The sequence below is a fragment of the Sorex fumeus genome, unplaced genomic scaffold (assembly GCF_029834395.1).
Source record: "Sorex fumeus unplaced genomic scaffold, SorFum_2.1 ptg000054l, whole genome shotgun sequence".
Taxonomy (NCBI): domain Eukaryota; kingdom Metazoa; phylum Chordata; class Mammalia; order Eulipotyphla; family Soricidae; genus Sorex; species Sorex fumeus.
Window position 1 is genome coordinate 20272617 of NW_026606111.1, and position 25554 is coordinate 20298170.

Sequence of the window (25554 nt, forward strand, 5' to 3'; positions counted from 1 at the left end):
CAAATTATTTGGACTCTTAGGTTGTTGGTTTTCTCAAGGGTAAAATTGGCAGAATTCTAGAGAAAGCAAGTGTTAGAAGACAGAAAAAATGGGAAATAAAAGTGCACTTAAAACAAGTTTGAAAATTGGAACGAGCAGAGTAAATTACCATGTTATCAGAGAGAAGAAAGCAAATATCAAAACTAAAAATGACCTCCTCCCAAAAGTACCAATAACAGGGTGAAGAAAAAGGAAAAATCACTGACCTGTAACTTTAAAGGTTCAGTATTCAGATGAAAAAGTATAGATTTAAACGGAAAAGAAGAGAAAACATACATTTTATATAATGACTTAGAAAAGCAGTAGTTCAGCAAAGTAATCTGATAACAAAAAAGCAACTAAAGAATTGCTTTTTATGATTGTGTGTATGTGTGTGTGTGTGTGTGTGTGTGTGTGAGAGAGAGAGAGAGAGAGAGAGAGAGAGAGAGAGAGAGAGAGAAAGAGAGCACTATTCTGTAGTGCTGGGAATTAAACCCAGGGCTTCACACATGCAAGACAATGATGATACTGCTAAGCCATATCCCTACTGAGGATTTTTATTTATTTATTTATGGCTTCTACACTTATTGATTCTACAATTTAGGATTTTTTAATGGGTTCTGCTATTATTGATCCAACAAAGTTAGGCAACTTTCTATATATTTCAAAATATTTTTAAGTTTAATCTTCTCTTTTGTTCCAGAGATAGTGAAGTAAATGGTTAATCATCTTTTGTTACTGTTCAAATAATAAGGTGATTTATTTTCAACCAATCATACTCCTTTAAGATTCTTTTCATAAGACCTCTTCCCTAAGGTTTTTTTTTTACTTTCCCCCTTTTTTTATTGAATCACCATAAGTACAGTTTTAAAGCTTTCAGGCTTAAGTCTCGGTCATACAATGATCAAACACCCATCCCTTCACCAGTGCACATGTTCCACCACCAAGAACCCCAGCATACCCCCCATCCCACCCCTCCCCTGCCTATGTGGCAGATGATTTCCACTTTACTCTCTCTCTACTTTGATTACATTCAATTTTTCAACAGAAGACCCACAATTATTTTTTGGAATTTTTCCCCAACAATCAGACCTGCCAGTAAGGCATCATTAGATAATTTATTTTATATTGCTGATAATGAAGAGCATATGATTTTGAATTTCGGATATTTTAGTAATCAAGTTCAGAGAGATTTCTGCCAAAAGCCGCTGGGTTCTGAGATTGGTTTGTGTGCCTCTGGGATCATGGTCATTCAGAATTCGCAGCAGCCATTCGTGGGCAGCAACTCAGGGTCTCATTGGGGCGGGGGGAAGGGTCGTTTCCACCCTCCCCATCTCGTGAGACCCCATGCCTCTCATCACTGCAAGCTCATATAGCTCTGTCCAATGGGCTCTGAAAGATGGTGGTCACCATTCTGCTGCCGAGGGGAAAAGGTGGAAGGGACAACATCTTTTCCCACCTCTAGTGGCACAGGGTAGTAGCTTAATTCACAGTCCAGAAGCATTTCTGCCAGAAGCTGCTGGGTTTCAAGATTGGTTTGTGTGCCTCTGGGATCATGGCCGTTCAGGAGCCAGAGGATCCATTGATAGGCAGCAACTCGGGGTCTCGTCAGGGCCTCCCTGCTGAGTTTTAAGGAATTGAAAAGGTGCAAAATAGTTTTAAGAAAAAAAAATCAATAGTAATCAATGAAGTTGAATAAATGTACAGGTGTCTGTTGATCTCTCTATCTTCTTTAAGGAAACATTAACTTCCTTAAAGTGAGAAGTTCTTTACCCCAGGATTTTTGTGGGGATTTTGTTGTTGTTGTCGTTACTTTTGAATTTGTGGGGTGGCTTATAGCGATGGGTATTAGCCTTTTTTTCAGATGCATGGTGAGTTTTATCCTATTTAGTGGGATGTATTTTGTCTTAGCCAAAATTTTGTTCATAATGTAGAAACTCTTTAGTTTGAAGCAGTCCAATTTGTTTAATGTACTTTTGTTTCCTTTGCCAATTTGATGCCTATATGGAATCAGATTGATGAAAATCTCATAAAGTGAGTATCACAGAGTTTTGCCTAAGTTTTGCCCCTTTAAATGGATTTTAATCTACTATGGTGGTCTTGAATACATTATGAACTAACTTGTATGTGGTATGAGATAGAAGCCCAACTTCTACTTTTCCCGTGTATGCTAATCAGTTTTCCCAAAACCAATTCTGAAGAAGCATCCCTCCCCCACGCCTTCGTGTACTGAGCACCCATACTTCTATGGGCTTACTTCCATAATTTCAATTCTATTACATAAATTGAGTGTCTGTTTTTATTCCAGGGTCATATTGTCTTGATAATTGTAGGTTTGTAGTATAAAGTCATGGGATGCAATGTTTTAACTATTTAGAAGTTTATTATTCCATATAATTTATATGATATTTCTTCATGCCCTTGAAGAATGCCATGTGGATTATTTTTGAGATTTGTATTTTATCTTTAGAGTGTTTTTAATAGACTGATCATTTTCATAATCTTAATTATCCCAAAACATGAAAAGAATTATTTTCCTCTTCCTTCCATCTTGTACTATTTAATACAGAATTATAATTTTTCATACATAAATCTTTCATTTCCCTCATTAAGTTGATTGCTAGGTATTTTGTCTTTGAAAACAACTGTGAATGCATTTAGTATTATATTACTTTCTCTTCTCATGAACTATTTACACATAGAAATGTGACACATTTTTGTTTTTTGTCTTTCTTGCCTTTTACTTAACTCTATTAGCTTATATTTTTTAAATATTTGTAAAATCTTTAGGTTTTTACATATTATATCATCTGAAAATTGTTAAGTTTAAATTATTTTTTGTCTATTTAAATATTTAGTTTAGTTTTCTTACTTAATTTCTGAATCAAGAATTTCAATTTTATGTTAAATAGTAGTGGAGAAAGTAGACTTGCCTTGCTCTGGGATCATGGCCATTAAGCAGCTTGATTAGGAACCACAGAGGCCATGCCTCCAACTATATAGCTAAGTCGGAGGTGGTTTGTGGGTGTGTCTCCCACATACCTAACTTTTGGCCGTTTACTTTCTTGGTAAACTTTGCCTCAAGTTTTTGGGGTCTGCCCAAAGGCACAGCAGCAATTTTGGGGTATCTGGAAATCTGAAGGCGCCATCAGGCTGCTGATTCACTCGCCTCACAGGTACAGACTGAAGTGCTGGCGTCACCATACCCCCATTATTGTAATTTTCTTCTGGGTTTTCTAATGAGTAAGAAAGCAAGTAGTCCTCAAGTCCGTTCTAGGAGCTCCCTTTTTTTCTCTTTCCTTCCTTACCTCCTTTGTACAATTTTCTTCTATGTTACTACTTTCAATTGGTGTTTACAAGCCTTTTATGGAAGACCATTGAATACTTTTTGCAGGCCCAGTGGTTGCCTTTAGTTTTGTTTGTGTATGTTTTATTTTTTTAATAATTACTGCAAGTCTGAGCAATAACCTGGCAAGATAGAGAATTTTTCTTGGAAGTTCTTTTCACACTTTCTTTCTAACTAATATAGTATCGTTTAAAAAATATCGTGTGAGCCTTACGTGGTGTTTCTTTCATTATGCGTCTTTGATTTTTCTTAATGCTTTTATGTTGCCATCTGCCTTGGTTTTGTCATTTTAATTGTATTTATCTTGGTGTTATTATTGGGTTTATTTTGTTGGGATTTTTTTTAGCTTTCTAGATCTGAATATATGTGTTGTTGCTCAGTTTGGAGAAGTTCTTGGTTATTGCTTTTTTTCTTCAATTATTTCTCTTTTTTTATTTCTTCTGCTTCTGGAACTGCTATGATGTGACTGCTGCTTCTTTCAATACAGTTTTAGAAGTATCTGATGCTTTACCCATTTTTAAATTTTTCTTTTCCTTCCTTCCTTCCTTCCCTCCCTCCCTCCCTCTTTCCTTCCTTCCTTTCTTCTTTCCTTCTTTCCTTCCTTTCTTTTTGAAAATGATTTTCTCTCTTTTGTCTATGAGTTTACAAATTTGATTTTCAGTTACTTTCATCCTGCTGCCAAGTACATATATTGTGATTTTATACTTGACTACCTAAGTATTTAACTTATTTACTTTTGTTTGGGCAGAGCCATAGCATAGCTGGTAGGGCATTTGCCTTGCACGAGGCTGACCTGGGTTCGATTCCTCTGCCCCTCTGGGAGAACCGGGCAAGCTACCAAGAGTATCCCACCTGCACGGCAGAACCTGGCAAGCTACCCGTGACATATTCAATATGCCAAAAGCAGTAACAACAAGTCTTACAATGAAGATGTTACTGGTGCCCACTCAAGCAAATGGATGAACAATGGGATGACAGTGCTACAGTACTACTTTTGTTTAGCTGTTTGAAATTTTCAAACTTTCAACTTATTGATGATCTCTTCCACTGATTTCTGTTTCATTGAATATCAATAGAAGTTTTGATTTTAAGTCTTAAGGAGTTCAGAAAGATCTGTTAAGTGACTTCCCTGGGTTTTTATTTCACGTATTGATTAGTGTGAATTTCTGAATTGCTTCATAATGCCTGTACTATGTGATGGCTAAGGTTGAGGGTTCCAGTGTACAAGATGCTCTGTGCATTCATCAGGAACTCACGTACACAAAATCAAGTTGGTTGAATGTGGCTCTGAGTTTGAGTGTCCAGGGAAGATCACTGTGGATTCCCGGTAGCAAGTGCCTTGCAGCCACTGCAACGTCAAGTTCTGTAGAATCAAAGTATGGCTGACCACCTGAGCAGCCAATGGAAAATGTGGTCATGAGTATTCAGTAACAATTGTTAAGGAGTCACTCCTTGTTGCTGCTGTCCTGTTTACATTTGCCAGCACCTGGCTACAGTTGTAGAGTGAGAGATCCAGGCTGTATGGCAGCCTGTGGTGTGCTGCTGTGTTTGTTTACATGTAACAGAGGTAATGAGTTTGAGTGGGCTTTGAGGCTACTAGATAAAATAATTCATTTTTGGGACTATTGTGATAGTACAATGGATCAGGCTCTTGACTTGCACATGCTCAACCTGTGCTTGATCCCTGGCACCCAATATGGTCCCCCACCCCCCCAAGGACTGCCAGGACTGATTCCTGAGCACAGAGCTTGGAGTAAGTCAGGAACACCATCAGTGCGACAAAGAACAAAAAGGTCAGGTATGTCTCAGCAAGCCTGAGCATTGTCTTCAAGGAGGCTTGAGAGACATCTAGGGGAAGAATTGCTGTTATCTAGCGATGATCTGCTAAAGATTTGAGAAGATCTGTTACGCTGCTTGTTGCACTAAATATCTGGAAACCAAAGGTAGCTTTTTACAAGTTTGGAAGGACCTCTGTGACTTTGAGCAGGTATTTATGTGCACTGATGGGTAGTAGTGAGGCAGACGTTTTCTACCTTGGGGGGACTAGGCTGACTCCTTTCTATGTTCCATGACTTCTTTTGTATCTCTTGCTGACTGGAAGTACTATAGGAGATGTGGCCTGCTTTCTAGAAGACTCTTATGTGATAATGAGGCAGAACTTGTGTGTTTCAATGAGCAAAGTCTCAGCACACAGGTTTTTTCACAGATTTGGAATAGTCAAGTCTTGCCTCAAAGAATGGCCACCGGTTAGCATGCCAGTCACAACAGAAACTATGTCCGCCCCAGCTGTGATCCAATGTCCACTCACTTGGTCACTCATTTACCTGCTTAGTGGGTACAAAAGCAGAACTGCACATTTGGAACTGCTCTGCATAGATCTCTGCCAATTTTATTACCTTGGAATTCCACAACTGAAGTCTGTCCTTAAGATGGGACTGGGGTAAGGTCATGCCGAGCCCCATTTCTGGTGCTATTTATAATCTTTCATGTTCCTTCATCTTATCTCTTTCGATACCAGCAGCCCTAAAGCCTCTCCTCTCTGAGATGATGTTGGACCTCATGTTTTTCTCTGCTGTAATTCTGGCAGAACTTTGCACAAATGCTCCCTTAGTGCCAACTTAACCTTCTTCTTAGGAAAGTAGAACAAAAGAAAAAAATTCAAAATATTTTTAGTTGATTAGTCCTAATGCAGCTTTCTCCCCTAATATTAACTAAACAACTCTTTAAAAAATGCACGAGACTTTCTAATGTATTTTTTAATTTCCTATAAAAGCATTTTAAGAAATAGTTTTGTACTATGTTCATAGTTGTCTATGTATCTAAATTTTTACACACAGGAAAATTTGCTTTGACTTCATTTAATTAGATGTTCTGTTAGTAGCATTTACTGAGACAAATTATTTGGTTACCTTAGTAGTTCTGCTTACTTCTATCAAAGTAAAAAAGATGTTATCAGCCAAAATATAGAGTTGAAGTCAGTCAAATTGCTGTCTTCAAACTAATCTTTACCATATGGTTTGATCCCTTCTTGACATAATATCTTTTGACTGATGGTTTAACAGGACAGTTTTCATCAGGGAAGGCAACATTCCTCACCATCTGCAAGTTTATTAGTATCAGCAACAGTATCCTAATAAGTAGCTGTTGACACTGACTTTAGCAGATGCTGGATTTGTGGCAACCAGAAAGCACCCAGGAAACTGGCTGTGACCACAGATTTATATTCTTACTCAGAGGTCTGAATTTCCTTTTGGGGTTTCAGTATGTTTGTCTTCCCCTGGAAGTGAACGCAGTGAATATCCACTTCTTTGAGGTGGGTATTTACTCTAACTTCCAATTTGTGAGTCAACCAATTCTGAGTCAGCCAGTACAAGGTATTTTGATCAGTTTCTTGAAGTTTTCCTTTTAACCATTGTGGAATTATGAAACACACTACACCACACACACACACATACACACACACACAAACACACACACAACACCAAGCTTGAGTGTTAACAGTCAAAGAGCAAAGCTGTCTCTTAAATTATATACAAAATGTCTGTTCTTCACATTATCTTCTTATATCCCTTTGTAGATCATACTTCTAAATGTTTCTGGATATTATGAAATATCCTAAAGACTTTCTTCTTCACACTCATTATTTTATGTTAATATTTTCTGGTTTTCTCAAATGCAAAATAAAATTTAACATCATGCTAACTTCATGGATGATAAAGGTTTTGGACTGATCTTGATTTATATAAATATTTTTACAACTGTATAAAATATAATAAAGAAAAGGCTTTAGGCTAAACTCTACATTGTATACAAGTATTATAGACTCTGTACAGAAATGAATACCACCGACAATGAAAACACCTCAGGAGATCACCTTTGATGCTGTGATTGCTAAAAAAATTCTTGAGAACTTTCAATCTGGAACTGTTTTCAGAATAGTTTGTGCAATACACACAACAAAAATAGCTTATGTCTATTCATACTTTCAGAACAGTAACAGCAAAAGAGGTATTGGACTCTAAATGTTTTGACTTATTTAGAAAAAAACAAAAAAACGGACCAAATGGGATTTAAAATTATTCACAATAAGGATATATGAAACAATACAGTATAACTTATAAAGGCAATTATGAAGAGAAATTTTAAAAGACAAGTTTAAAATAAGGTGGCCAATCTGAAGGTGCAAAAATCACTTGTATGTGATGTTTCAACAATCTCTATGTCAATAGGTTGTACTTTCATTCTTTATAGTGAACTATGTGCTTTCTGGAAAAAAATAAAATGTTCATGGGTAGTCAGGATGCAACAAATGCAACATAGGGAAAGACTAATGCTTTTTGTGAAAATCTTCACCTTTTTGCTTGTTTTTTTAGATATGATAGAAAATAAAGCTGGAAAAGATAGATAACTAAATAGTAAATGTTCAAATGTTCAAATATAGCTTCAAATATTTAATGTGGTATTATTAGCACTCTAACTTACTAAGTATCAAGTAAGATACTTGCTTAGTCCTCATAAAAATCTTAAAACATTTTTATTGCATATAAATGCTATCACTAATTTAGTATTTCATTTTTTTACTTTCTCTTCTAGAAAATAGTTAAAACTAAACTCTCTGTAGGGTGAATAATTATTCAATATATTACAAATAATATTTCCATTTATGTTGTTTGCTAAAATTTAATTTATTTTTAGAGATTTTTATAAAATTATCCATAATACAATTTTTACTATTGATATTCATAAGCTTTCAATTAGGAGTTTGGTCATTCATATTTCTAATGTAATTTTATTGTTTATAAGCTCTAGTAGAGTTGTAGCACATATTCCCAGTGTCTTTTTAGAGACTAATTGATATTTTTATTCATAATTAAGTTATTAAAATTTTGCACATATTTTCAGTTGATGTTTCTTTTCTTTAAATAATTCATACATATTTTATTTCATGCATTTTTAGTCATAGCTCAGTTCCCATGCCTATGCATTAAGAAAGTTGAATTATGAATAAAACAATAATTTAAGTGCCCTTGAAACTTCAACACAGATTAAATTTGGCTTGAGTTTATAAAAGTCATATAAATGTGATTTGGTTTGTAATTTTAATAATAAATTATGCAGCTTAAAATGTTTTTTAACAATAGTATTTCAAACCGATACCAAGGCATTTAAGAAAAAATATTTTATTTTAAATATGTAAAAAACATTTTAGTTATTATAACTATATTTTTATATGCATAAATAAGTGTATACTTAGATATTATTCAAGAAAAAGTAAAAATTTTATTGTTATCGTAAGGAGTATTTTCCTGTTATTTATAATTTTTTTCCTTTTCAATATGTTATATATTTTTTAATGTAAGACTACTGCTATTTATTCTGCCATTATTGATTAAGCTGATTGAATTGGGCATTAACTCCATATTACTTTTTTTAATTACTGTGAGATACAGTTGCAAAGCTTTCATGTTTGAAATTTAGCCGTACAATGATCGAACAACCATCCCTCCACCAGTGCACACTTTCCACCACCAGTGTCCCCAGTATATCCTCCCCCATCCCAGTCCTCACCCTGCCTCCATGGCAGGCAATTTTCCCAATACTCTCTCTCTCTCTGCTTTTGGGCATTATATTTTGCTTGAATTTTTCAATCACCACCATTCAGGTCTGCCTGCCAGGGGCAGATGCTAGATCATTCATTGTTCATTGTTCATTTTGAAAATCTTGGGTGCCATAGTCGTGTTCTTCTGAAATCCTAGATTATAAACAGTTGGGTTCCAGAGATATTTCTGTAGGGCACTAATTCATTTTGGGATTCAACTAGGTGTCTTTGGACCAGGGCTGTTGATGCACAAAGATGGCGCCCAGAGGTACATTGTGGGTATGACAACCAGGCTGACAAGCTGGCGGGGAACTGGGCAAGGACAGCCTAGCACCTCTGATTTAGTCCTGGAACCCGCATACCTGGGCCTTGCTTGTGGAAGTTCGTCACCGGGATTCCATTGGGAGTAAGCAGGGAGACTCCACCTGCTCCATCCTGGGATCCCTGGTGATATTGGCTCAGTTTGGGGCCTGGAGAGATCTCTGGGCCCATGGTGTCTTCTGGAATTTGCTGTTGTGTCTCTGACTTTTCAAGATTTATTTATGGGTCTAGTAATCAAGTCTACAGGGTGGTACTGGAGTTGGTTCGTGGGGGTGCCTGCCAGTGCTTCCATGTGTATTAGGATGTGGGGGGAGGTAACCCACCGCAACTCCATGAAAGCTTGGAGATTTCAGTCACAGAACCCGCATACCCGAATTTTCAGCAGATTATATCTTGGTGGAGTCAGGCCAGGGTATGGCAGTGATTTTAGATTGTGGAAGCAAACAGCTGCTGGGGTCTCCGTTTGGGTACACTAAGGCCAATTGCCCCTCCCTGGTTTACCCCAGTCTGTACAGCCATGTGTGGGTCTGAGATTAACTGTGACTTTTGGTCTCTTTTGAGATTTATCTGTGGGTCTCTGAAATAAGGTCAATAAATGAGCTTGTTTCTACAGGTGAAACAGAGGTTGTTTGTGGGCATGGTTCCCACATACCTAACTTTAGGCCATTTAATTTCTTGATAGACTTGGTCTCAAGTTTTTGGGGTTCCGCCAAAGGCACAGCAGCAATTTTGGGATGTCAGGAAGTCTGAAGGTACCGTCAAGCTGCTGATGCACTCGCCCTGCAGGTACGGTTGACCTGTTGGTGGCATCATACCCTCAATGTGGTATTGTTTTAATTTGAAAAGTCACTTTTGTATGTTTAGCAAGAAAACATTAACAAACCAAGTTGAGGAGTTAGAAATCTAGTTTATCCCATGAGGTGTTTACCCTACATGAGGCCAGTTAGAGTGCAATTCCTTGTGTTCTGCATGGTCCATATAGTCTGCAGGAGTGATTTATAAGTCCAGAGTCAGGAGAAAGTGCTGAGCAGCACTGGGAGTGGCCATTAAAACAAACAAACAAAAAAATAAAATAAATCAAGTCCACAAAACATAATAGAAAGATAAGTGAAGAAAGAAAAAACTTCAATAAGTAATTTCGTCATTCTAAAATTTGATAATTATTAAATAGGAATAAATGTAGCTTCTGTGACTACAGAGACTACTAGTGATTGACCAATTGTATACCGTTGTACTTTATATGTAGCAATTTCTCTAAAATTTTCTCTAGGCATTCCAACTGCAAGAGAAATCAACATTCTGTAGATTACATAGAAGAACCCAAAGACCTATTAAAGAAAGTTTGGCCCAATGTGGTAAAGCATATACAAGGCTGAGCAAGGTCTTGAGTTCAATCCCTGGTAGTGGATATCCCCCACCTCTGCTTATGGCCTTCAAAACAATTAAAGTATGTTAAAATTAAATAGTTTGAGTTTATCCTTTATTCTTATTCTGGATGGAATTTTTCTTATAAAGTCTGTTGAACAAAATTAAACTTTTTAAGTTATCATGAGTGGAAATAAAATCGAATCAGATCTTTACTTTTCCAACTACAAATCTAAATCTTAGATAAACAATTCTTTTTTTTTCAAAATAGGTAGGTACCTAAATGACACTAAACAGATGAAGCAAAATTAACTGTCAATATGATTGAGACAGTATATAAAAAAAAACATTTCTATACTAAATTGAAATGATAATTGAATCATAAAACTTGAATACAAAGTTAAGGTGTAGCCATCTGTGACCTAGCTATCGCCACTCATAAGTAGATACTGAACTTTATTGTAGAGATTTATATACAAACTTAGAATAGTAAGAAGTAAAATAATTTTGTTTAAAAAGTATTAAGGGTAGAAAACGTATAAATTGTTTCTCCTGTAGTTTTTGGCAGGCAACAGTATAATGTAAGACATCATATAACTGTATATCTCTACTGCCTCACCTTTTCTTTTTATTGTTTCTGCCTTGAAGAAACTTCATGCTGCCAATGTTAATAATCGTGCTTTATGTACATTGATCTGGGATTGGAACTATATTATTTTATTTCTCAGGGAGTGGGGTTGGGTCATACCAGCAGTGCTCAGGACTTGGTCTGAGCTCTGTGTTCAGGGATCATCTTTGCTGTATTCAGGACGGGTAGTCCTGGAAGTCAAACTGGGTCACTTTTGAGGCAAGCAGATGCACTGTTGATCTATCTTACCAGTCCTGGATCAGTTTTAGCCCTTGGAGGATACTTATAACCATGCTCGTAAGTTACATTTTGCTTTAATTAGGAATCACTTGACATATATTTGAATAATTTATTTTGGGGAATCAATTTTAAAAGGTGCTTATTTAAAACTATTCAATTCTATTGCAATATGGAAAATACTTTCTGTATATGAATTTTTTTTGTTTTTAATTTTTCCAGTTCCAGCAGTGCTGGAGACTATTCCAACTCTGTGATGGGAACTATGCAGATCCAGAATCTATGGGATGCAAATACCTTCACCCCTTATTATTTACCATTGGGGGGAACATTCTTGACATTTTTCACCCTATGCTTTGTGTTCTTTTAACATTATTATTCTGTATAAATATTTTTGTTCTATTAAAATGTAATGTTTAATCTGCTATGTTGCATCCATTTGTTTTATTGTGTATGACTCATTTTTGAAATTATAATTTGAGTTATCTCAAATTCAAACTCAAATCCTGTACTTTAAGTTATATTAGTGACTAGAAGAATTTAATTTCAGCCAAGTTATTCCTACTATAACAATTCAGCATTCTAGGTTACTTGTTCAATTATAGTAATCTCACCTTCTTCATAGAAAATGTGATATATGTCCTATCCTATGTGGCAAGGTTATCTGTCCTAAAATAGGAATATGATGATTTATATAACACAGATTTATTAAAATGCTTGCACATTTTATAGCATTTTGCATATAAATGCTCAGAGTAGACTAGCACTGTCCTTCCATTGTTCATCTATTTGCTCAAGCGGGCACCAGGAACATCTCCATTGTGTGACTTGTCATTACTATTTTGTGGCATATTGAATGTGGAATACTCTCGGTAGCTTGCTGGGCTCTCCAGGAGGGATGGAGGAATTGAACCCGGGTCGGCCATGTGCAAGGCAAATGCCCTACCCGTTGTTCTACTGCTCCAAAACAATGCTCAGAGAGTGTTTGAAAAGTCAACTGGGGATATACTATTCACATTATCAATAGCTATGTTGATCCAACTTCTAATTGACTTGAATGGTGTTAGTAATTAAACTACTATTTAATTTTAACTTCATGAAAACAAAATTTGATCATGTGATTTTTTTTCTGAATATTTCACCAGATGTTTTCTGACTATACCATTGGTTAAAATTAAGCCACTTGGCTAACTTGCTAAACAATGGGATAATAGAACTTACTTATTCTTTTAGGAGACTAGAAAAAAATATGTAGTTACTAGCATTGTCTGTTAGAGTTTTATACCCTGTGTTGTTATTTCCTTTTTATTATGGAGTGGCAAAGAGCCATATTAAATAAATTAATGGATGTGAATTGACATGACCAAGTATGAGAGTTAGAAAGATTTTTTTCTGGCTCTTTGTTGAGAACAGGGTGATAGTGGATGTGAAGAGAACTGCAAAAGAATATGTCAAGAGTGTGGGAATGGTTAAGAGCTCTAGAAAGATGGTCAGGAAACTATAAGACAAAAACAATGTACTTTAAAAAATGCAGGTCATGGATCTATTCAGACAGATCTATTTTAATAAAAAATGAGACTAAAATATTAGAATACAAAGAGGTATTGGTACAAACCAAAAAAAGTAACATTAAGACAGTTCTTTGTTGAGTATTATTGGTAAAGAGAAAAAAATAAAAGAAAGATAACTAGAGAATAAAAAGAATGTCAACAAAGTCAAAGGAAATATTTTAAATTTTATTGAATCACCATGAGAAAGTTAAAGCTTTCATGTTTAAAGTCAAAGGAAATTAAGATCTAAAAATATTAAGATTCTTTTATGTCTTCAAATAAGTGTATTAATGAAAGAAATAATTATGTATGACTCAACTACAAAATGACATATTCACTATGGGAGAAAGAGTAACAGAACATAAAGATACTAAGAAAAATTAAGATTTTTTCTGTTATTTATAAAGGATTTTTGTATTGGCCTTTAAGTTTGATCCCAGTCATGGTGTCATTTTTCTCTATGAAGTAATGACAGGGTCAGTTACAAGCAGTAAATGAGTCCACAGGACTTTTTGATTGTCAGAAATGATGAAAGAATTAAAGTAGGCATCAGAGAAAAGAATTTTATATTCTGCTCAATGTCAGACATATAATTTATCTTCATATTTGGTAAAATAATTTTTCCAGCAATTATATGCTGCCATAATACAGGTTTAACATGATGACTCCAAACACTACTACTGGTAACTCATGCTTGAGGTGGCATAATTAAAACAAATTGTAGGGCAAACTCAAAATGTTGGTAGATTGAATTGTTTAAATAAAATGATTAGTGAGTTGTGGACAGCAGTAACTTTAAATTTTGTTTGGTTTGGGGGGGCCACACCTGGCCATGCTCAAGGGTTGTTCCTGGCTCTGCATTTAGGAATCACTCCAGGCAGTGATTTCAGTATGGGATAAGAGTTTGAACTTAGGTTAGTAGTGTACAATGCAAGTGCCTTACATGCTGTGCTGTTTCTCCAGTCTAGAACAGCAATGACTTTGAGCAATGAATAATAAAAAATAAGTTGAAAAAAAATAATTTTTTAAAGGAACTAATGAATTGAAATGTAAGTTATTAATATTATTCTATAGGGGTTATAAAGTTAAAAAATTAAGGTAAAATTTGTTTTCCTGGTGCTTAGCCCTTAGAGAAAACAGAATCTCAACAGATACATAAAGATATAAAATTGTATAATACACTACATAGTCAATGATGTGGAATTATTTAAAGGAAGAATTTGGGCTGTAGAGATAGTACAGAGGATAGGTACCTGCCTGGCATATGACCAGTTCCAATTTGATCCTTGGCACTGCCCATTTCCCCCAAGCACAGACAGACATGGCCCCAGAGCACAGAACCAGGAGTAAGTCCTTTGTGCTGCCATGTATATCCCCAACCCTTCCATTCAGTAACATAAATCAGGAGGAAAATTTGAGGTGAGCATTGGAATTAGGGACCAGGAGATAAATGTGTATTAGAAGACCTAGTTTTGATCATCAGCACTGGGCAAAGCCAGGAGTGACCTATAAACACTAAGCTTAGAGTAGGCCCTAAGTACCATAGAATGTGCCCCACCCTCCCTCAAAAAAAAAAAAAAAGAATGGGAGCAAAAATAAATTAAGGTATGTTTGAGCAAAGATCAAAAGAAGATGTAGTGGGGTATAGACACGCATGGCACAGTATATTAGAGAGAGAGAACAATAGATTCAAGTTTACAGTCTAGGTATTCTAATTAAAATGTGCCCCAGATTAATGTTATATAACCATTGATATAATTAGCTTTTTTTTTTTTAGTGAAGCAAGTTAGTTTTGTTGAAAGTTAGAAAGATGTGAGGGGAGAGAAGGAGCACATACTCAAGAGAAAACCTCTGGGAGGTAAAAGCAAAGGAATGTAGAGACAAGCAAGCAAGATGCTTGTTCTAAGGAGAATACAGGAGCAAGCCAATTCATTTATTCATCATTTAAAATTCAAAGTTGTAGTGATCAAGCAGGGTTATCTTGCCACTGAAGGGAGATGTAGGTATTGTTGATTATTCATTCTTTTTCAACTCTCTGAGACTCAAGGTAACTTAGTTACTATTTAGAAATAAAACATCCATTTGCATGATTCAGTGTATATTTACGAAATGTTTTATATGTATGAGCACACTTCTTTTCAGTATTTTTGATATTTGCATTATCTCTCATTAAACTTTAGGATCCCAAAATTGCCTGCTTAAAGTGAGAACTATGGTCCTTTAGAATTTCATATGTTGAGGTTTACATTTTTTTGGAGAGTTGCAATTAATAATATTTCAGAATTTCAATGAGAGAGTAGAGTAAGACCTAGCAAAATGCTAACTAATTTGAATCTTTTTAAAAAAAGGGGACTTCCTTCCTCTGACTTTCTGTCAAAGCTTACTTTGACAGAAAGATCGGTTACACCTCATTTATCAATTGTCTTGGAATTTTATAGATCTTATACTTGTCATGAATTATGAAACTTGAAGCTTTGCTAGAAAAAAGACCATGCTACATTTTTAGCTCTTTTCATGTAACTGGTGTTTTTTTATACCAAGCTGATATTCAATAAATATTAGAATGGAAGAAATGAGTAAAGTTAGTGATAAACTGTATAAATGTTTTTATGTTTCTAAATATTATAAAATATTCTAAAGGTAAATAAATAGATATAAGGGTATAGTAGACATAGACTATAGTAAGATGTTAGATTTAATATTATTTATCCAGTGATTGATTATATAAAGCTTGCAAAAAATAAATAAATCCCTGATATCTTAAGAGTTTTATTGCTTGTCAAAGAAACTTTATATGAATTTTCTCATTTATTCCTCATAATATTTCTGTGAAATAGATAGGGAACTGTTTTTTTGTAGTTAAGAAATTTTGACATTAAAGGTTTTCCATTGACCCAGTGAAGCAAGTTCCCTAATTTTCTTTCAATTTGACCAAATGACAGTGAAATACATTATTTATTAGAATTATTTATAAGAAAAGAAAACATTTGACCAGGAAATTTCAAGAAAACTAATTTAAAGAAGAAAAATGCAATGACCAGAATACTCATTATCAGGAATTCTGAATAGTGCGCAATGAACTATCAAATACTAGTTTAACTATCTAAAAAGAATAACTGCCACAAATCATTTTAAAGTCGCTGTCCGCCTTGCTATGCTTAGTCACAATGCTCTCTTTTATTCCTCTATTAACTCTCAGCCACACTGAGAAGAGCAATTTTCTCTGTTTCATTGTCCTTCCCTTCAAATATCCTGTTTTAAGAGATTGCAGATGCTTTGAGATAAAACTGCCAGAATTATTCCAAGAACTGACAGGTTTGCTAACAACCAAATGCTTTCAGATCACTGCACTAGCCTCTGTTCCACCTTTGATATGAACCACATATGGCTTCAGTCCTGTTTTCCTGAATTAACTTTAATTTCCTAGTGACCAAGGTCAGATGAGTCCAGATAGGGCTCAGCTGTTCTTACCTAGCACATATGTTCCAGTATTGTTGGTAATTTATTTACTGTAATAAAAAATTAAAATGCAAATCTCAGCCAATTCTCCTTTACCAAGGGAAAGGTTGGACTGGGCTTTATAAAAACCACATATTAGGAGCCGTTACATGTAAATGCATAACAAAATAAATATTGCAACACTTAGGACTTTTCATTAGGTTAATATTCAAAATATAATTGATTCTGTGTGGAATTTATTTAAAAAGTATAATTTGGAAAAGTGCCAACTGGTAATACAATTATATGTAAGGAATGATGACCTCAGAGTTTTTTCATATTTTCTTTTGAAAACAATTTTGTTGCATTTATTTATTACAAAATTTAACTTGTTATGCTAGATTTCAAGGTTTTGCTGTAATCATCAATATTTGTTTACTTCCTTTTTCCCAATCAAAATAAAAGGATCGTTAAAATGAAGTACCTTTCTATAGGTTATTGTAAGATGTTTTGGGTGATCTTGATTAACATTTTTTTAATAAATCAAAGTTTTAGTCAACACTTTTTTCATTTTTTTAATCAAACCATCATCAATTGCAGTTATTTGTAGTTGGAATTTTTGACACGCAATGTTACATCACAAATCCTGCCGCCAGTGTGAGCTTCTGTCTACCAGCGTTCTCTCTCCTACACCCCTACCCCAGCCCCAGTCTGCCATTTTGACAAGCACCTTTTAAATTAGGATATTAAAGTTTGGGTCTTGTGATTTTAGTGTTGTGACTCTTTAATTTGGATATTTAGCTCTATCATTCCTTAACTCCATTATGTACCTGGGTTGCCTTGAATCCTACCCCCACTGCTTCTCATCAATCTACTATCCCCTTCCCCTTCACTTTATTTCTTTCTTTTGCCTCTCTGTACCCTGGGACCAAAGGTGTTCTGTGCCTTCCCCTCTTTAATCCATTGCATTTCCTTATCCAATTACTCTTAAGTATATCATCATGTGTTTGTTCATCTTCTGGCTTCATTTAACATCATATCTTCCAGTTGCATACATGTTGCAGCAAATTACATGATTTTATCATTCCAAACAGCTGTGTAGTATTCCATTGTGTACATATCTTCATGATTCACTGCTCTGTTGTTGGACATTTAGGCTGTTTCTAAATCTTAGCTGTTACGCTGAGTGCTGCAATGAATAGTGGTGTGTACAGGTCCTTTTGAATGAATGTTTTTCTGTCCTAGAGGTAGATACCCAGAAGTGGAATTGCTGGGTCAGAGCATTGCTCAATTGTAAGTTTATTGGGAACTCTACATATTATTTTCCATAGGGTTTGAACCAGATATAGTCAACACTAATAATGTTCTGTATAATAAGCTGTTTTACAAATTTGATACTCAATTTTATTTGTACTGCTGATTGTAGTTTTAATAGTTAAAATAAAACTAATGTTAAAATTTTTGTCTCATGAAAGTTAACTTTTCTCTAAAACATACTTTAAAAGTCCATTTTATGTTCTTGCTTTGGAGGTTACACAAATATTGATAATGCTATTTTCTTAACATTTTTAGGCTATCTGACAAGTTTATGAAAACAAATCCAATGAGCAGAAGATGGTTTCCAAAATTTAATTTGTATTTGACAGCAAACAAAATGAATGCAGATGACAAATTCATTTGTGTTTGAAAGCATTTTCACCTAAATTAACATAACACACACACACACACACACACACACACACACACACACACACACACTGGATTTTCCAGTCAGAGATATAGTACAGCGCATAAGGTGTAAGGCATTTACGTAGTATATGGTAGATCTGGGTTTGATCTATGTGCCTCTTCTAAGTTTCCCTGAACTCTCAACTCAGAGTTAGGACAGCAAACCAAACCAAAGAAAACAGTGGCTTTGCATTTGTAAGTTATTTTGATCCCAATTACAAAGGATATGCCAACATGGCCGACCCGAGTTCGATTCCTCCGCCCCTCTCAGAGAGCCCGGCAAGCTACTGAGAGTATTCGATATGCCAGACACAGTAACAACAAAGTCTCCAATGGAGACGTTACTGGGCCCGCTCGAGCAAATCGATGATCAACGGGAGGGCCTTTACTTTACTTTTTTATGCAAGTGATACTTTACCTTTACTTTACAGCTTTCCTGACATTTTAGGAGGGATTAAAAGCAAAAATTTCAAGTCAGTTTCCTTACACTATTACCTCAACAGTTCTAAAATTCTCTAAGTTCTAGGGAAAGATAGAATGGTTAATGTGTTTGTTATCTGAGAACTGCTGAAGTTCAAATAATTTTAGGCTGCAAACTTTATTTTGATTTTTGCCAGAATGTAAATTATGTTCTTTAGTTTTAAATCTACCATAAGATTTTTTTAAAAAATAATTTAGTATTTATACTGAATTATATTTCAAAAGCACATGATCGCTTGGCATAGATGAATTTAAAAAATTGCTGCACTTATTTTTTGTAAGTATATAGAACTTTTCTATCCTTTTTTTGATGTTTCTTAGCCCATGAAAACTGCTATTATAAAAACAGTGCCTTATGAAGTAGTTTCATTGGTTTTGTACTGATAGAGCAAAAAAAATCAGCTTATGAGCCTCAGCATTTTGATAAAATAAACACAGCTAAACATAGACATCGAACCCATCCCTTAAATTCATCATATGTAACATAGAAAGGAATGTGTATTTTATGCAAGATTAAACACATAAAGAAATTAATTCCAGTATTCAGAATGACACTAAGTTGCCAGAGAATTTTTTTTTAGAAAGTTTAAGATTTTTTATTATATTAATACTTTGACCTTCATATATATTTCAGGCAATATTTTTGAAATAAGATTTAATTTATTTGGTTTTCTCAGTTACTATATCTAACAAAACTATTCTGAATAACACTTTTTTCCTTTTTTTTGGCCAAAGAAGTTATTATTATATTATATAATTCAAGTTAATCTGTAAAATCACAATGCCAAAAATCCTGTTACTACTTTTTTCTTAATGAATCTACAAACTGGAATTTTATTTATTTACTGTTTTGTTTTCTCATCTGGGAAATAAATGAGAAAGATAGTTGTTCCTTTTGTTGTTTTAATGATTTAATATTTCTGTTTTTTTTTATCCATGAGCTGAACAGCTTTTCCATTACCTCAATTATCTCATTATCTCAACTCTTTCCTTTTAGAGAATGGTACTTTATGCTTAAATTACTACCTGACTCACTTCATATTTCACTTATGTAATGCATTCTCTGGAAAGTTCTTAATATACTCAATTTGACAAGAGCAAGCACAGTGCTAAATTGTATCCCAGTTCTTGAGTCTTTTCTGGTGTTTTATCTTGATCTTCACTTCTCTGTTTAGAGGAACTTCAAAGACTGCACGTGTAAGTTAAGCAGCTTAGTTTCCATCAATATTTTATTATGCCCCTTGGCAATGAATGTAGGTTCATTGAATGAAGTTAACCCAAAACACAGGAGTTTGAGTAAATTTAATTCTTTTAACATACTACGTTTTCTACATCTTTCTTTTGTATTATGACCTAATATTCCCTTTTCTTATTTGTAAGTTTCTTGTACAACTTGTGCGTTCAACACTAACACTGTAGCACTGTACACCGTTGTTCATTGATTTGCTCCAGCGGGCACCAGTAACACCTCACAACAAATTGTGAGAATTGTTACTGTTTTTGGCATATCGAAATACATCATAGCGAGCTTGCCAGGCTTTGCCGGGTGGGCGAGATACTCTCGGTAGCTTGCAGGGCTCTCCAAGGGGTGTGGAAGAATCGAACCTGGGTCGGCTGCATGAAAGGCAAACACCCTACTTGCTGTGCTATCACTCCAGCCCTAACACACAACATATAAATTGTTTAATTTACATTTCATTACCTTCATGATTCATAGTAGTCATATTTAGTCCTGATCACAAACATGTACTGTGCTGGAGCAATAGCACAGCGGTAGGGCGTTTGCCTTGTGCGCAGCCAGCCGGGCCGAACTGGGTTCAATTCCTCCGCCCTTCTCGGAGAGGCTAGCAAGCTACCGAGAGTATTCAATATGCCAAACACAGTAACAAGAAGTCTCACAATGGAGACATTACTGGGCGCGCTTGAGCAAATCAATGAACAACAGGAGGACAGTGACAAACATGTACTACTTCTATTTTTTTTTTACTTCAAGATACTTGTTAATTTAATTTTAAATATTCAGTAATTTTCTCATCTATTAAAAACAAACGTATATAAAGCATACTATTTTCTCCTCAGCAATACATATTAGTCACTGTTATTGTGACATGAACAGACTTAAAATTTTAGTCAGAACCTGGAGCTTTAAGTTAGCAATTTAGAGTTTGTTATATATGCTCAAACAAAAGTTTATGCAGGTAATTGAAGGGAAGCTATAGTATGAACTATAATGATCAGAAAATCCTTAATGGCATATATGTCCTCAGGCTTTTGAACAAATACATTCAGAAAACAGGTGTTCAGATATTTTATAAAAAATTAACAGTTCATGTGTCAGAACTTGTGTTCCATGTATCAGAACATAGACTTTTTGATACTTGAAACACAATTTCTAAATTACTATATGGAAGATGAGATCATGTCAAGTAGATAAGAGGACAAAAACTTTCTTACAGAAAAAAAACAAGATGCTAATTTGGACATGCATAAAAGATGACAGAATAAATAAGTAATGGTTAAGATTTTCTTACATTCCCCTCATCTTTATCCACTTTTAAAAGTATTTTTTGTTTTCCTGCTCAGGCCACATACTTTACTTCTACTCTGACCATTTCAGAATTTATATGGTTAGGGCCTAGAACAATAGTATAGCAGGTAAGGTGCTTGCTTTGCACACATCCAATCTGGGTTTAATCCCTGATATCTCATATTGTTCCCTGAGCAACAAGAAGAGTTCCTAAATGCACAATCAGGAGTAAGCTCTGAGCAACATCACCTGAGGCCCCAAAGAATTAACAAATAAATAAATAAATAAATATAAATGATCAAACTGCAGAGGTCTTTTCCTCACTTTTATCAAATGATTTACCTTAGAAAAAATTTTAGTTATTAATCCTTGTTCACTTTTGGAATATAAATGAATAAATTTTTTTTGTGTTTCATTCTTAAACAGTTTTAGTCAAAGCAATTGCAAGTTTCAGCTCTGGATATTTCTTAAAAAATAATATAAGCATTTGCCATATTTATGTATGACATATGTAACATGTATGACATGTATTCTGTATGACATACAAGAATACGTGTGCTGTATTCAAAAGATAACTAGAATTACTTGATAACTAGATAACTGGAAATTAGATAATCAGAAATATATCTTATCCTTAATCTAAATCGTGTGTTTGCATGTATTTGATCTTTAAAAAACTGTGAAAGTTGCAAAAATACTTGACTATAATGTTAATTGAAATTAAATAGTATTACCTCAGACTCAGGCCTATATTATTCAGTATTTATCTATTAGTTAGGTATAGGTAATCAGATACTTATGTCAGATTCATTAGCGAAATAAAAGAACCAAAGTTTCTTATGTTCATGTAATTTATAAGCCATTTTAACTACTTAGAGTTTTTCAGTAAATTCATGCTGTGTAGGCCATTTTAATATATTTTTTAATATTGGTAATAATTTGTGCTCTGTATTATTAAAGGTAATACAAGTAAGAAAAATTGCCAGAAGATGCTAAAGATCGGTTTCTTTATAGTAGGAACTGAATGTTATCTCATATGTATTCACACACATATAACATCACTCAGAATCTACAATAATGATGGCTCTTATCCGCATTACTCATATAGTTTTTGTACTTATTTTATAACTATAATTAGCTGCACTTGAATGGAAATGTAGCCACAAAGTGATAACAAAACAAATAAATGAGCCTAATTGAATGTCCATGACCAGTAAATTTTTCCAAATTGAATTATTAGCAGCTTTGTCTTAACTTTTATTGTGAAAATAAAAAAACTACTCTTACATGACTTTTCTATCTAAATTTATTTTAGTTATTACAGGCTGGAGCAATAGCACAGCTGTAGGGCGTTTGCCTTGCACATGGCCAACCCGACCAACCCGGGTTCAGTTCCTCCGCGGCAAAGCCTGGCAAGTCCCTGTGACATATTCAATATGCCAAACACAGTAATAACAAGTCTCACAATGAAGACGGTTACTGGGCCCGCTCAAGCGAATCGATGAACAATGGGAGGACAGTGATAGTGACAGGAATAATATCATTACTTTTATGTTCTGTGAATAAGAAGGATGCATCAGATGATACATATCTAAAATAAAAAGAATAAATTTTATTAATGGAGGATAATAAATTAGTTTCAAATTTATTACAAATAGGAAATTTTTGTAGAAATAAATGACCAGTACAGAACAAAGCTATGAGAATTTTCTATTGAAAATGTATTTTTAAATCTTTTTGTTAATAAAGGTTATTAGTATAGATTAAATATTTTGATAAAAATAGTTTATTTCACATTAATTTAAAATTAAATTATCTATATTTCTAAAGAATGTAATTAAAGTAGCTTTTTAAAAAATGTTTACTCTGTTTTGAAAATGTGTTTGCTATATCAGACACAGAAAACATTATTGGTTGCATTCATGTACTAATATAAAATGCAGTTTAAAATGTTGTAAGTGATGTTTAATTAGAAAATGTGACTTTTTCCCATTTCTGTATTTGAGCCATATCTGGAATTGCTAAGAGCTTTCTCCTGACTCTGGACTCAGAGATCACCCCTGTTGGGGTTTGGGGGATCATATGTGGATATGTAGTGCTGGGGATTGAACCTAGGTTGGGACCTTGCAAGACAAGCACCCTGCCCGTTGTACTATCACTTCAGCCATGAAAATGTGACTTTTTTTTTAAACTTTATGTTTTAAATTTTATCTTAATTTATTTTTGCTTTTTGGGTCACACCCAGTGATGCTCAGGGGTTACTCCTAGCTCTGCACTCAGGAATCACTCCTGGCAGTACTCGGGGGACCATATGGGATGCTGGGGATCAAACCTGGGTTGGCTGCATGCAAGACAAATGCCCTCCCCACTGTATTATTGCTCCAGCCCCAAAATGTGTCTTTTTTAAGGGACAGTTTTATTTATTTTATAGGAAGGAGGTTTGGGTCACACCCTGGTGATACTTTGGGGACCATACATGCAGTTAAGCTCAGCCACTGTAGTTGTATGCAAGGCAAGAACCTCACCTCCTATAACATCTCTCTGGCCCCAAAAGTGTGACTCAATATTAAAAAGAAATATATACTTATGGCATGTTAATAATAATGCTCTTGTTATATTTTGTTCATCTCTCTTTTGAACAAAAATGCTATTATCTTAAGTTTTTTTAAAAAACTAAATAAATGGAACATGTTATTATGAACTCGAAATTATGTAACTTATGCAATAAAAACATTAACTGCTAATATTCTTATAACTGAAACAAGGCCTGTAACTAAGGGAATTTATTGTCAGTGCTGGTTAAAAATAAATACTTGTACACTTTATTAAATATCTACTTGGTTTTGGTCTCAGGGTACACTCATGTTTCAATATTTTACTTTCATTCCCCATTAAAAAGTGTTATGGTGTAAACTGTCAAGCAATGACTGCGGAGTTTTCAGAAATTTTTCTTGTAGCATCATTTAATCTTTTGTAGGTATTTAATGAATTATCAGTTACTAAATTAAAAATTTCCATTTTTTTACATAAAACTCTTTCAATCTGTTTCTAAATTCTAATGTTGTTTCATTTTGCATCACTTAAAGATGTTAAGAGAATGGGTCCTGGAAATAATACATGATATTTTTTGCCAACTCCCATTTGATCCTTGGCATCAACTAGTTAAGCAACCTCTAGGTGCAGATCTGGAGTCTCTCAGAGCAGCCCTGTGTGCCCAGGATAATACCTGGCACAGCAGAGCACTAGCAGCATCCTGAGCCCTGGCATTGCATTGAATCACCAGTGCAGTTGGCAGACAAATGCACCATAAACCTAAATGTTTATTTCATTTCCTTACTCAAATGCAGCATTCGGTTGTGCACAGACAAATGACATATGCAATATCCACCCATATTTATAACACCATATATTCTCCATGGTTTAACTACCTTTTTTTGTGCACGGACAAATGACATATGCCATATCCACCCATATTTATAATACTGTATATTCTCCATGGTTTAACTATTTTTTTTTTGTAAGTCATTATCCTTTTTTTAGCATATTTTGGTACTTCACTGGAAAACAGAAGACTATTTTATCTTGCTTAGCCCTAACTCTATACTTAAAAAGATACACTTTTATTTTTTTTCTGCCCAGTAAAATTAAAGTATTTCTTCTTATTGTTATTATTAACATTGTGCTAGAATTTACATTGCACACTACTTGAAGGAATGACATTTATGATCTGGTACCCACAGAAATAAAATCACACCTAAGCTAAAAATGAATCATATATTTATTTGAAAAAAATTTGAATTCTTATGTCAGTGCAACTAATATGAATATACATTCATATGTTTATGGTTTTAGAAATGTTCTTGTATTGGTATGAGAATTAAATAATGTAAGAATGTTACAGATGAGCTTTCCTTAAGCAGATGCTTACAGATGTTTCTGAGGATTATATTTTACCAGTGATTTTGGTACAAGACCAATTTATTTCGTTTAGTAATGAAATTCTAGTAAAACCCTCCTGAGAATTTTCAGCTGGATATAAAAACATTTCGTCTTTATTGTTTCTACCACTTTTAGTTAGTAGAATGCAGTGATGGATTTCCTGTTATCCCAAGACAGGCTAAAAGAGTTCTGTTGTGTCCAGATTGTGTCTTGGTGGAAATATAGTCAATCTTATTTGTCACAAGCCTCCTTATCTCTACAACTTATGTCTTCGTGTAACCTTGGGGATTAATGTAGCATCTATCTTAATGTCTACCTAATTGGGGGAGGGAAGAGTCAAAGTTTTACCGTGTCATTGCTGTTTAGCGTTTATATCTT

At 34.5% G+C, this 25554-nt stretch overlaps 1 protein-coding gene across 4 annotated transcripts in view; it reads left to right on the plus strand.

Moving 5' to 3' along the window:
* Positions 1–25554, plus strand: part of GRIK2 (glutamate ionotropic receptor kainate type subunit 2) — a 672268-nt gene that overhangs the window by 609654 nt on the left and 37060 nt on the right. The window lies entirely within an intron of this gene.